We start from the raw sequence: 12,754 nt of genomic DNA, 5'->3' as shown, positions 1-12,754 counted from the left end.
CAGCGAGCTCATCTGATGCCTCTTCTTCAGCTTGTTCCTGCATTGCCGGCTCAGCTTCTTCCTCCATTGTTGTATCATCGTATTCAGGGAACCCATGGCCAAGATAGATGTCGTCGTCCTCTTCTTCTTCATTGTCTTCCATCATAACCCCTCTTTCTCCGTGCTTGGTCCAAACATTATAGTGGGGCATGAAACCGGACTCAAATAGGTGGACGTGAATGGTTCTTGACGTAGAGTAATTGTGACCATTCTTACAACCAGCACATGGACAAGGCATAAAACCATCCGCCCACTTGTTTGCCTCAGCGGCAAGCAGAAAAGTATGCACACCATTAATGAACCCGGGAGAGCATCGGTCATCATACATCCATTGTCGGCTCATATCTTCATTATACACAACACCGAATAGACCAAATTAATACAAGTTCATACATAAAGTTCATACATAAAGTTCATATACAACACTTAACTAAATGCAACATACAAATAACTCTCTAGCTAAAGAATTAAAATGCAACAACAAATGCGATCAAGATCGCAACTAAGGTAACAATTGATCCAACATCATAATGATACCAAGCCACACTATCAATGGCATATTTTCTAATCTTTCTAATCTTCAACCTCATTTTCTCCATCTTGATCTTGTGATCATCAACGACATCGACAACATGCAACTCCAATTCCATCTTCTCCCCCTCAATTCTTTTCAATTTTTCTTTCAAATACTCGTTTTCTCTTTCAACTAAATTTAACCTCTCGACAATAGGGTCGGTTGGAATTTCCGGTTCACATACCTCCTAGATAAAAAATATTATGTCAACTTGATGGGCATAATTTGTCATAAAGACGAAATGCAACAACTAGTTTTAAAAGAGAATATACCACATCCGAATCATAACAAGGACGAGGGCCGACGGGGACGGATATCAAAACCATGGCACTATGTATAACAAACAACGTACGGGTAAGATAATTATACGAGTAACTATATATCCAAATCACACAAACATCAATTTGTTAATGTAAAACATTCATGAACAAGAGCCTCACCACAAGGTGGTGCCAGCGACGGGACGGTGCGGGTGATCAACGGTGGTTACGACGGAGATTTAGAAGGCACTAAGTAAACCACACCTACATATGCAAACTAAGTGTTATTTTTGACCTCAAATTGCATATAAATCAAATACTAGCAAATATAATTCCTCCCAAATTAATCACTATACAAAGCATTGCAAGAGCTAATCTAGCAATGAGAGTTGAAAGGACAAAGTTGCTAACCTTTGTGATCATTTGAATGGATGGGGGCCTTCAAATCTTGACAAATTTTGGGCAAAATGTGTGATGAGCTCGAGGAAGAGAGGGGAAGAACAGAGGAAGTGAGGGGAAAGTGGAAGAACAGAGTAGCTCGGGTGGACGAAGGGTTTATGTACGTCGACCTTTAGTACCGGTTCGTGTCACGAACCGGTACTAAAGGTGCTGGACGGGCCCCAGACTGACAACATCCTGCCACCACTCTCTTTAGTACCGGTTCGTGGCCGAACCGGTGCTAAAGGTTCACCACGTACCGGTACTAATGAGAGCGGACGGCTAGCCATTTTAACCGGCACTAATGGACACATTAGTGCCGGCTCAAAATCGAACCGGCACTAATGTGTCTCAAATTTGCCCCTTTTTCTACTAGTGTAGCGCTTTTCTTATAGAGTTCTCCCTCGTGAACCTTGTAGGCTTTAGAGCGCTGCACAATGCAGCGTGCCTCATTCTGGTCCTCATGAAGCTCTCGCCTATTAAGGTAGGCCAAGAAGGGTTCGGTCCATGGGGCGATGACCGCCATGATGAGATGGGTCGATGGTATAATTTCGGTGGCTGAGCCCCCGACGATGTTGGTGTGTTCGGATTCCGGGGTTGTATGCGGGTCTGGATTTGTAGTGCCGCTCTCCCCTTGACACACCACTGATGGCTTAAAAATCCTTTAAAGATGTTAGGTGGGACGGGGTCGAGCTTGGCGCCGATGCAAGCAAGGACATCCGCCGCTTGATTACTTTCTCGAGCCACATGGTGAAACTCGAGCCCCTCGAACCGAGCCGACATTTTGAGAACCGCGTTACGATAAGCCGCCATCTTCGGATCTTCGGCATCGAAATCTCCATTTATTTGAGATATTGCAAGGTTTGAATCCCCGCGCACATCCAGGCGTTGTATGCCCATGGAGACGGTCATCCGGAGACCATGCAATAAGGCTTCGTATTCGGCTGCACTGTTAGAGTTCGTGAACAATATTTGAAGGACGTACTGAACATTATCTCCGGTAGGGGATGTTAGGACAACACCTACCCCTAGGCCTGCCAGCATTTTGGAGCCATCGAAGTGCATGATCCAGTTGGAGTATGTGCCGTACTCTTTAGGGAGTTCGGCTTCTGTCCATTCGGCGACGAAGTCAGCCAATACTTGAGATTTAATGGCTCTGCACGGTTTGTATGATATGTCGAATGGAAGGAGCTCAATGGCCCACTTGGCAATCCGGCCCGTAGCGTCACGGTTGTTTATTATGTCATTGAGTGGTACTTCGGAGGCCACCATAATTGAGCACTCTTGAAAGTAGTGTCGTAGCTTCCTGGATGCCATAAAAACCGCATATGCTATTTTTTGGTAATGAGGGTACCAAGATTTGCATGGTGTGAGGAATATGGATACGTAGTATACCGGCTTCTGGAGCGGGAATTTGTGTTCGTCCGCTTCTCGTTCGACGACGAGCACCACGCTCACGACTTGGTGTTTGGCCGATATGTATAATAACATGGGTTCGCCGACATTTGGTGCGGCCAGGATTGGGTTGCTTGCTAGGAGAGTCTTTATTTCTTCCAATCCAGCTATTGTCGCATCCGTCCACTTGAAGTGTTCAGTGCGTCGGAGAAGGCGATACAGCGGCAGTGCCTTTTCTCCTAGTCTGGAGATAAAGCGGCTTAAAGCTGCCACACATCCGGATAATTTTTTGACCTGTTTAAGGTCTGTTGGGGTAGCCAACTATGACAAAGCTTGGACTTTAGCCGGGTTTGCTTCAATTCCTCTATTGGAAATGATGAAGCCCAGAAGTTTTCCAGCGGGAACGCCGAAAACACACTTTTCCAGATTGAGCTTGATGTCACATGTTCGGAGGTTGTCGAATGTGAGACGCAGATCGTCTATTAAGGATTCGACGTGCCTAGTTTTGATGACTACATCATCCATGTATGCTTCAACTATCTTGCCGATTTGTTTTTCCAGGCGTGTTTGAATCATGCGTTGATAAGTGGCACCGGCGTTTTTGAGCCCGAAAGGCATAGTGTTGAAGCAGAAAGGCTTGTATGGGGTGATAAATGCCGTTGCGGCTTGATCGGACTCCTTCATCTTGATTTGATGGTATCCGGAGTATGCGTCGAGGAAGCACAGTGAGTCGTGTCCTGCGGTGGCGTCGATGATCTGATCAATGCGGGGGAGGGGAAAAGGATCCTTAGGGCAAGCGTTGTTGAGGTCTTTGAAATGGACGCATAGGCGCCTGGATTTATCCTTCTTTGGAACCATCACCAGGTTTGCTAGCCAGTCCAGGTGTTTTATTTCTCTGATGAATCCGGCCTCGAGTAACTTGGCTAGCTCCTCTCCCATGGCTTGTCGTTTGGGTTCAGAAAAGCGTCGTAATGTTTGCTTGACCGGCTTGTATCCCTTCAATATGTTTAGACTATGTTCGGCCAGCCTGCGTGGAATTCCTGGCATATCAAAAGGATGCCAGGCGAATATGTCTCAGTTTTCGCGTAGGAACACCCGCAGTGCGGCATCGACCGTGGGGTCCAGCTGTGCCCCAATGGATGTTGTCTTCATGGAGTCCGTTGGGTGGACCTGGAATTTGACTATTTCGTCTGCTGGTTTGAAGGAGGTGGATTCGGGTCGCTTATCAAGCATCATGGTGTCCCTATCCACCGTGGAGCGCAATGCTGTTAATTCTTCGGCCGCGAGGGCTTTAGACAATGCCTCGAGGGCCAATGCGGCGGTTTTGTTTTCGGCGCGGAGTGCTATGTCCGGATCACTGGCAAGAGTAATGATTCCATTGGGCCCAGGCACCTTGAGCTTCATGTACCCGTAATGGGGTATGGCTTGGAAGCTTGCAAATGTGTCTCGCCCTAACAGGGCGTGATATCCGCTGTTGAAAGGGCCCACTTGAAAGGTTATTTCTTCGGACTGATAGTTCTCCGGCGTGCCGAATACTACATCTAGTGTGATTTTTCCCGCACACCGTGCCTCCCGACTGGGAATAATTCCTCGGAAGGTCGTGCTACTTTGCTCAATGCAGCTCCTGTCTATTTCCATTTTGTTGAGAGTTTCCTCGTAAATGAGGTTTAGTCCGCTGCCACCATCCATGAGACCTTTGGTAAGCCGAAAACCGTCCACAATTGGACTGAGGACCAGTGCGGCAGGCGCTCGGACTGTTCTGAATTTTGGTTCGTCACTGGCAGCGAAAGTTATGGCCGTGTCGTTCCAGGGGTTTATTGCTGTAACTTGGCAGACTTCTGTGAGGACGCGGAGTTCCCTTTTGCGCCTATTGTTTGAGGCGAAAGTCTCAAAGACTGTCACCACTGCGTGGTTGTTGTCTTCTGTGGGATGTTGCTCTGCGGTATTCTTGATGAGGAGATCCTCGCCGCTCTTGGCCACCTGCCGGAGTATCCAACATGCTCTAAGGCTGTGGGTTGGTATGTTATCCGATGATGTGTGTATCTTGCATGGCCTATTGAGCCATCCCTCTAGGACGTTTCGTGCCCCATAATGGGCTTTAATTTTTTGGTTATTGGATCGGGCGACCGACGAGGATGCACCCTTTTTGTCCGGACGAGGGGTTTAGTGGAAACCGGTGGCTCCCAAGAGGCTGCCTGAGTTTTCCAGGCGCTTTCCATTGTGTAGTACTTCTATACTATGGTTGCCAAGTCAGCGAAGTGTGATACGTGACGGCGATTGATTGCATTAAGGATTCCCTCGTTCGTGCAATTTTTGCAAAACAATGAGATTGCGTCTTCATCACGACAGACTTTGATCTTGTCCTTGACGAGGAGGAATCTGGCCCAAAAGTGATGGACCGTTTCCCAGGACCGTTGTCTGATATGGGTAAGATCGCTTATATCTGGGTGGGTGGGTGGATTTAAGTCCGAACCCTGACCCCATGTGGGATCCGGAGCTTGAGAAACTTCCAAGCTTAACAGTTCAGGCTCCGGGATATCAACCAATCTTTCAGGCCCACTATCCGATTCTAAGTTCGGAATATGGGGCATGCCTTCCCGCGGGTGAGTATCCGGCTCTGTGGGCTCGTAGATCCAAACATAGTTCGTCCTCAGCATAGGGGAAGAGTTGTCGCATTGCTCCTCCACTACCACTATCTTATGGGTGACCGATGGAGATCCAATTTCTCTCTGATTGGGTTTAAGCCCAATCCGATCGTAGTCCGTAGCGACTCCCAAGGCGGTGATGCGATCCAGGAGTTCGTTTAAAGATGACAACTCCATCGGATCCATCTGTTCGGAGCATTCTGAGCTGACGCGAAGGCGGTTTTTGATGACACGAGAAGTCATCATCAGCCCGAAGGCCGAGCGGGCGACTATGGTAAAGCCACCCAGTCGGAGGGTTTGGCTTGAGGACAGGGCTCCTCCGGAGGTGATGTTATCCTCGATAACAAGGCGAGCCATCAAGCCTATCTTCGACGTCACAGCGAAACTCTCAATGAAAGCACCAATGTCGGTGTCAAAACTGGCAGATCTCGGGTAGGGGTCCCGAACTGTGCGTCTAAGGCTAATGGTAACAGGAGGCAGGGGACACAATGTTTACCCAGGTTCGTACCCTGTCTATGGAGGTAATACCCTACTTCCTGCTTGATTGATCTTGATGAATATGAGTATTACAAGAGTTGATCTACCACGAGATCGTGATGGCTAAGCCCTAGAAGTCTAGCCTATGAGATTATGATTGTTGTCTTACGGACTAAACCCTTCGATTTATATAGACACCGGGGGGGGCTAGGCTTACACAAAGTCGGTTACAGAGACCGGAATCTTCACATCCGCACCGCCAAGCTTGCCTTCCACGCAAAGGAGAGTCCCATCCGGATACGAGATGAAGTCTTCTATCTTGTGTCTTCATAGTCCAACAGTCCGGCCACAGTACATAGTCCGACTGTCCAAGGACCCCCTAATCTAGGACTCCCTCACTCGTTTCATAGAAAACAGAGTGGTAAGTACTACAATCGAAATATTGAACCAGAGTTTTCGGATTGATGAAACTAAGTTACTAACTTTTGGTGTCCACTTTTTGACAGATGCTCCCGCGCATGAGGGGTCACACGAATGCCGTGAAGATGGAGTACGACGAGCGCTACACATCGTACTTCAGGAGAGCCTGACTGCTTGGTTTCATCCTGCAGTTCAAGCGTCCGCCGCCGACGGTCGTCCACGTAGCTCTCACGGCTTTGATTGACCGATGGCGACCCGAGACGCATAGTTTCCATCTCATATGCGGGGAGATGACGATGACCCTCGAGGATTGGGGAATTATTATGGCCCTACCAACCGAGGGTCATGCACTCACCGGGCGAGTGGAGAGGAGCAACTGGAGGCAGAGGGTTACCACCCTCATCGGCAACTACCCCGATGCTAAGGTAACCGGACATCCGGTGTATCGCTACCCTGGATCCTAAACAGCCGGAAGAAATGCGCGGTAAATGCCGATGAGGGTACGGTGGACCAGTACGTGAGGGTCTACCTATGGTACCTTCTCACAGAGGTCATGTTTCCAGACTTCTCTGGGAACTCTGCCCTTTGGTCGTATATCTTCTTCCTAACCGACTGGGATGCAGGGTACAGTTGGGGGGCCGCCTCTTTCGCCTACCTATACCGCTCGGTAAGAGAGTATGTCATTGATTTTTATGAATGTATGCTCCATGATATTGTGATATATCTGATCATCAATTGTTGTTTTGTAGCTTGACGAGGCAACCCAGAGGACGGAAGGTACTTCTAGTATGGGTGGATTTGTGTGGGGCCTCTTCATTTGGATGTGGGAGCGGCTGCCGGTGGGGCGTCCAGAGAAGTTAAGAAGAGTTCCATGGGATGCGTATGGCGAAGATGGCGACTGTACTCGATATACGACTATAGCTTACGAGTGGGACGTTGTGGGTCTCTACACGGGCACATCCAAGGCTTCATACGAGGCCTTCACCAACGAGATGGATGCTTTGATGGTTTCATAAGTATATGAACTAGCTCACCTTCCTCTTTGACGCCACTTTCATCGGGGAATTTACCAATGTTTTTGTAATAGGTAAACTGGTGGCCGTATCATGACCGAGTGTGGGGATTCGAGCTGAACATGATGTGCGAGGAGGACAACGGTCTTTGGCGACGCATGGTGCCAATGCTATGTGTGTACGCTGTCGAGTGGCACTAGCCACACCGTGTGGCCATGTAGTTTGGGATCTACCAGCATACACCACCGGGCATGCCGAACGATACCAGTAGCCACAAAATCTACTTGTGAGTGCATTGTCCTCCGTTACCATGATTTCGTTGCGTTTGACGTTCTTATGATGTTTTGTGTTGTTTATGCCTTGCAGGATTAGCCGGAAGAAAAATCAGTCGATCACAGACTAGGGAGAGCAGCATAAAACTTTTGTGACAGAGTGGAACTGGCACAAGTGGCGTAAAGATGTGGAGAGGCGAGTGCTGACTCGGGTGATAACGCCCAACACATGAGGTGGTACGACGATGGCCAGAAGCACCGTCTTCGTCTCAGGCCTTGGTGTACGACAGAAAATATCGCGCAACTGGAGGAGGATGCCCCCGAGGAAGAGGCCTACCAAGCCAACATCAAAGACATGAGTGGATTTAGGGAGTTTGCACCCCTGGTCAATAGAGTGGTAAGTTCTGCTCTTCTGTCTTGAACCGGTGGTTGTATGTAATTTATTTTATTCGTCATTGTGCTCACTTATGCCTTCACAATCCGGCGAGCTGAACAGATGCATATTTGATGGCTCGGATGCACTAGGTCGTGCCCCCGGGAACGAAGATTCTGAGAACAACATGAGGGAGACGATGAAGGTAACATTTCAGCCGCCTAGAAATACCCTATGTTCTTGTTCATTTGCAATCATAAATCTGATCAGTATTATGTCCTTGTTTCATTGTGACTGCAGAAGTTTGTGAAGCGTTGTCGCAAGCTGGTAGGCCTGCTTGGGTGCGCTGGCTCGGTTGAAGCTCATGATCCTGCAGCCACACAGGGTAACATCGCTTCATCGAGCCATGCTGCCTCGTCGTCTAGGTTGGTTGAGGAGGAGGAGGAGGAGGCCCATGAAGAAGAAGAGGAGGAGGAGAGAAATGGGGAGAAGGAGTACGATGAAGATTACAGACCTCCACCAACTTAAGCATCTCAGCTTCCGAAGAGGAATAAGCCAAAGAAGGATTGACAGAGTCCAACCCCATTATAGAAACCGATTCCTTGAATAGGGCGCAAGAAGAAGCCAGACGAGAATCGTTCGAAGAACAACGAGGACCGTACCTCCAAGAGGGGAAGAATCACGTAATTGTGGTCTTTGATTGTTATCCTAATTGTTTTAGTTGGCTTTGCGAAACAACTTGTGTTAGTTGGGATTGTCGAACTATGTGTTAGTTCGAACCGTTTGCTATTTGTGAAACTATGTGGAACTGTTTGCTATTAATATCTCGAGTGTGATAACATGTCATATTGTGTCAGATCTGCATATTTTAGGCTCTTAAATATATATTATACTGTATTTTTTGGTGTGATAAAACTTTAGAAAAGAAACAATCACTAAAACTTGCAAAAATGCAAAATCACAGGACCCTACCGTCAAGCCCCCCAGCGTTAGGATCTCACAACCTACCACCAGGGGTTTGCCGTTTTCGATTACAGCAAGTTCCCAGGCAAAAACCCCAGAGACCCTACCGCCACAGGGCTCGGAGGTTGGGCCCCATAACCTACCGCTGAGGCCCTTGGCGGTAGGGTGGTGGTGTGTTGGCCGTTAGTTGACGGCTGTGGCCGTCTTTGCTACCGCGAGGCTCCCTGGCGGTAGGATGCCTGACCCTACCGCAGAGCCCCGTGGCGGTAGCAAAAGGGTCCAATTTCAATTTTTTTTGAACTCGACTCACATCATGAAATTCTTTGATAAAGGGTCAAGACCCGAAATTCAGCCTCTTAGGCCTTGTACAATGGGAGATGCTTAGGGAGGTGCTTAGAAAAATAAACCGAGTTTTTTAAAGCACCGGTGCCTATTTCTGTAAGAGAGACGCTTAGTTAAACGTCTATCCTGTACAAATAAGCAACGTGCTTAAGGAAAGCTCGGTTTATTTCTAAGAGCAACTCTAGCAGACCCCGCAAAACGCCGGCCCGCAAAACGCGTTTGTAATTCGCGCAAAACTGCTTTTGCAGGCCGGCGAGGGCTAGCACAGATACATACCGCAGAATATACTTTTTTACGGGTCGGCTATGCGGGTTCTGCTCTTTGCGCCGCTGCATCCCCGCAAATCATCAGCCCGCAATCTCAAATCCAACATAATTCAACAATCGAAAACAAACTGAATTATTCAAATCAAACATAAAACAATAATCATCCGCATTACAAATACTTATTCAAATCACCGGAGCAAACTTAAAATAATGCAATACAAAACTTGTCATGAATACAAATACAAATGAATACAAAAATTAGTCACTGCCCAACCCTTTGCCAATGGTGCTCAATGAGATCTTTCTGAAGTTGAAAGTGTGTGTCCGCATTTTCAATCTCGCTGTATGTCTGAAGAAAAGCCCCAATGCGTTTTGTGTCTCTAGCTGGTTTGACACGGCTACCCACATTATCGTAAAATAATTCTAAGTCCATTCCTCTCTCATCTTCAAGAATCATATTATGCAGGATAACACAACAAGTCATGATGTTCTTCAGGGTTTTCTTATCCGAAAAACGAGCAGGACATCGGACAATGGCAAACCTAGATTGCAAAACACCGAATGCTCTTTCAATGTCTTTTCGGGCTGCCTCTTGCACCCTTGCAAATTCACATTGTTTTTTTGTTTTGGATTCTTTGATGCTCTTGACAAATATGCACCAAGGAGGATATATACCATCTGCAAGATAGTACCCCTTTGTGTATTCATGCCCATTGATAGTGTAGTTGCAAGCAGGAGCATCACCACTAGCAAGCCTAGTAAACAAATGAGAGCGTTGCAACACATTGATATTATTGAGTGTGCCGGACATACCAAAAAGCAATGCTAAATCCATAAATCCTCAGATGCTACGGCTCTAGCACAACTGTTGCATCACGAGACTTGCCACAATACATTCCTTGCCAAGCCTTGGGGCAATTTTTCCAATTCCAATGCATACAATCAATGCTACCTAGCATCCCAGGCCAACCTCTCCTCTTATTAGCTGCCATCAATTTCTTTGCGTCATATTCATTTGGTGCCCGAAGATACTCGGGACCAAAGACACGGACGATCACTTTCGCAAATCTACGACATACTCAATTGTGCTATCTTCACCAATGCGAAGATACTCATCGGTATAGTCAGCCGGAACGCCATATGCTATCACCCGCATAGCTGCGGAGATTTTTTGATATGCACTAAGCCCTTTAGCCCGCAACATTCCTTCTCTGAGTGAAATACCAGCAATTTGCCTCACAAGCTTCAACAATTTTCACAAAAAGGGACTGGCGCATTCCGTACCTTCTGCGGAAGAGGTGTGCAGGATATGTAGGATTCTCCGAAAAATAATCTTGCATCAACATCTCGTTTCCAATATGGCGATTCCGCGGAATGCATAGACGCCCGACAGTAGATCCTCGCCTCCTCTTTCGGTACTCGTCTTCATGCTCCTTCACGGCAAGCGCCATGACCAATGTTTGCTGCCGAAAGGTCGCAAGCATGGTCTCCACACCCGAGTCGTCTGAATCGGACGAATCGGATAGCAAGAACTTCTCGCACGGGGTCAACTCCATCTACACGCACGCACGCTGGCGTGTCAATCTACTACACAACTCGCGAAAATCACAAAAAAGAGACTAACCGGTGGCGAGTGATCCGGGGGCGGCGACGAGGGTCGTGCACTCGGCGGTGGTCGATCCCAGCGGCGGCGGCGACTGGGGGGCGTCTCTTCTCGCTGGATCCGGAGGGGCGATGCAGCGGCTCGGGGCGGCCCCGCGGAGCGATTCCGCCCGCAGATATGGCCGGAATCGCCGGCGACGGGCGGGTGAAAGCAAGGGCGGGCGGCGGCGGAAGGAAGGGGGAAAAGAGCGCGGGCTGAAATGTCCCTCCCGCCAACCGCTTATCTGTGATGCAGGGCACCGCAGCCGCGAGGGGGAAAACCGCGTTTTCCCGGGTTGGGGCCGGAAATTTGCCGCGCCCGCTAAAAACTTTTACGTGCCGGGGCGGGATGCGGGGTCTGGTCGGGTAGACTTTCCGGCCCGTACCCGCATTTTGGCGGTTATTTTGCGGGCCGGGGACGGATGCGGGGTCTGCTAGAGTTGCTCTAAGCACATCCCTTGCATTGTACAAGGCATCATGTACAAGGCCTTAGGCTAACTCCACCGCACGACCCCAAACGGACGTCCGGTTTGGCCGGATTTTGTCCCTTTGGGGCGCCGATGGGTTCGCCCGTGTCCGGCTTTGTCAGATGGGTCGTGCGTGCGCCCACCGCACGGCCGCACCCCAAATCATGTCCGGGGTGGACGTGAATAAAAAAATAAAAACTAGAATGAAATAACTAAAAAAAATAAATAAACGCATTTAAAAAAACATAAAACATATATAGGGGTCGGCCACAAAATGGCCCAGTTTTCACGGCCACAAAATGCCGAGTTTCATAATTAACATATAAAAAAATATAAAAAACGCCTCCCGCGCGCTCCTGCCGCGCCCATCGGTGCCGTGGCCGTCGCCGTCTTCACTGGCCGCCGGTGTCGTCGTCGTCGCTGACGAGGTCGACGTACTCCGGCGGTGTCTAGAGGTGGGGCGGCGGTGCGTGGTGGACGGGGGCGGGCTGGACGACCAGAGGTGCCTGCACCACCTCCTCCCGCGGCGACGCCTCCCGCTCCGGTGACCGCGGCGGAGTGGGGCACCAGTTCACGCCCAGGCTGGCGGCCATCTCCGACGCAGTGCAGGACCAGCCCCACCCCTGGCCCAGCAGCTTCTCGAACGCCGGCGGGTCCTCCTCCATCGGCTCCTCCGTGATGGCCGCCAGCTACAGCTCCGGGAAGGCGACGTCCCCGGCGGCAGAGAGGGCCAAGGCCTCCTCCAGGCCGTCCCACTGCCGCCATCGTGCGTGTTCATGGAGTCGTCCATGACACGCTGCAGGAGACGGGCCTCCTCCTCCGCTGTCATGCGAGGAGGGGGAGGGGGCGACGGAGACGGGGAAGGCGATGGCGTGGGCGTCAGGCCGCACACCCGCATACGCCCGCGCGGCTCTGCACCTGGCCTCCGCGGCCCCGACACGGTGCCGACGAAGTAGGACGCGCGGCGCGTGTCGTACTCGTCCTGGAGCCAGGTGTCCCAGAGCGGGGAGTCGGGGGCATACCTGTGGTCGTAGTACAGGTCGTCGGGGAGGAGGCGGCGGTGGCGGTTGATCTCATCGCGCCGTGTACGGCCGGTCGCCGGCACCGGCGGGATGGGGACCCGGTCCGCGAAGAGGTGCCACCCGTTGGGGAGGTGGGCGTCGCTCCAC

This window comes from Triticum dicoccoides, chromosome 7B (assembly GCF_002162155.2).
Source record: "Triticum dicoccoides isolate Atlit2015 ecotype Zavitan chromosome 7B, WEW_v2.0, whole genome shotgun sequence".
Lineage (NCBI taxonomy): Eukaryota > Viridiplantae > Streptophyta > Magnoliopsida > Poales > Poaceae > Triticum > Triticum dicoccoides.
This window is presented reverse-complemented; position numbering follows the sequence as displayed.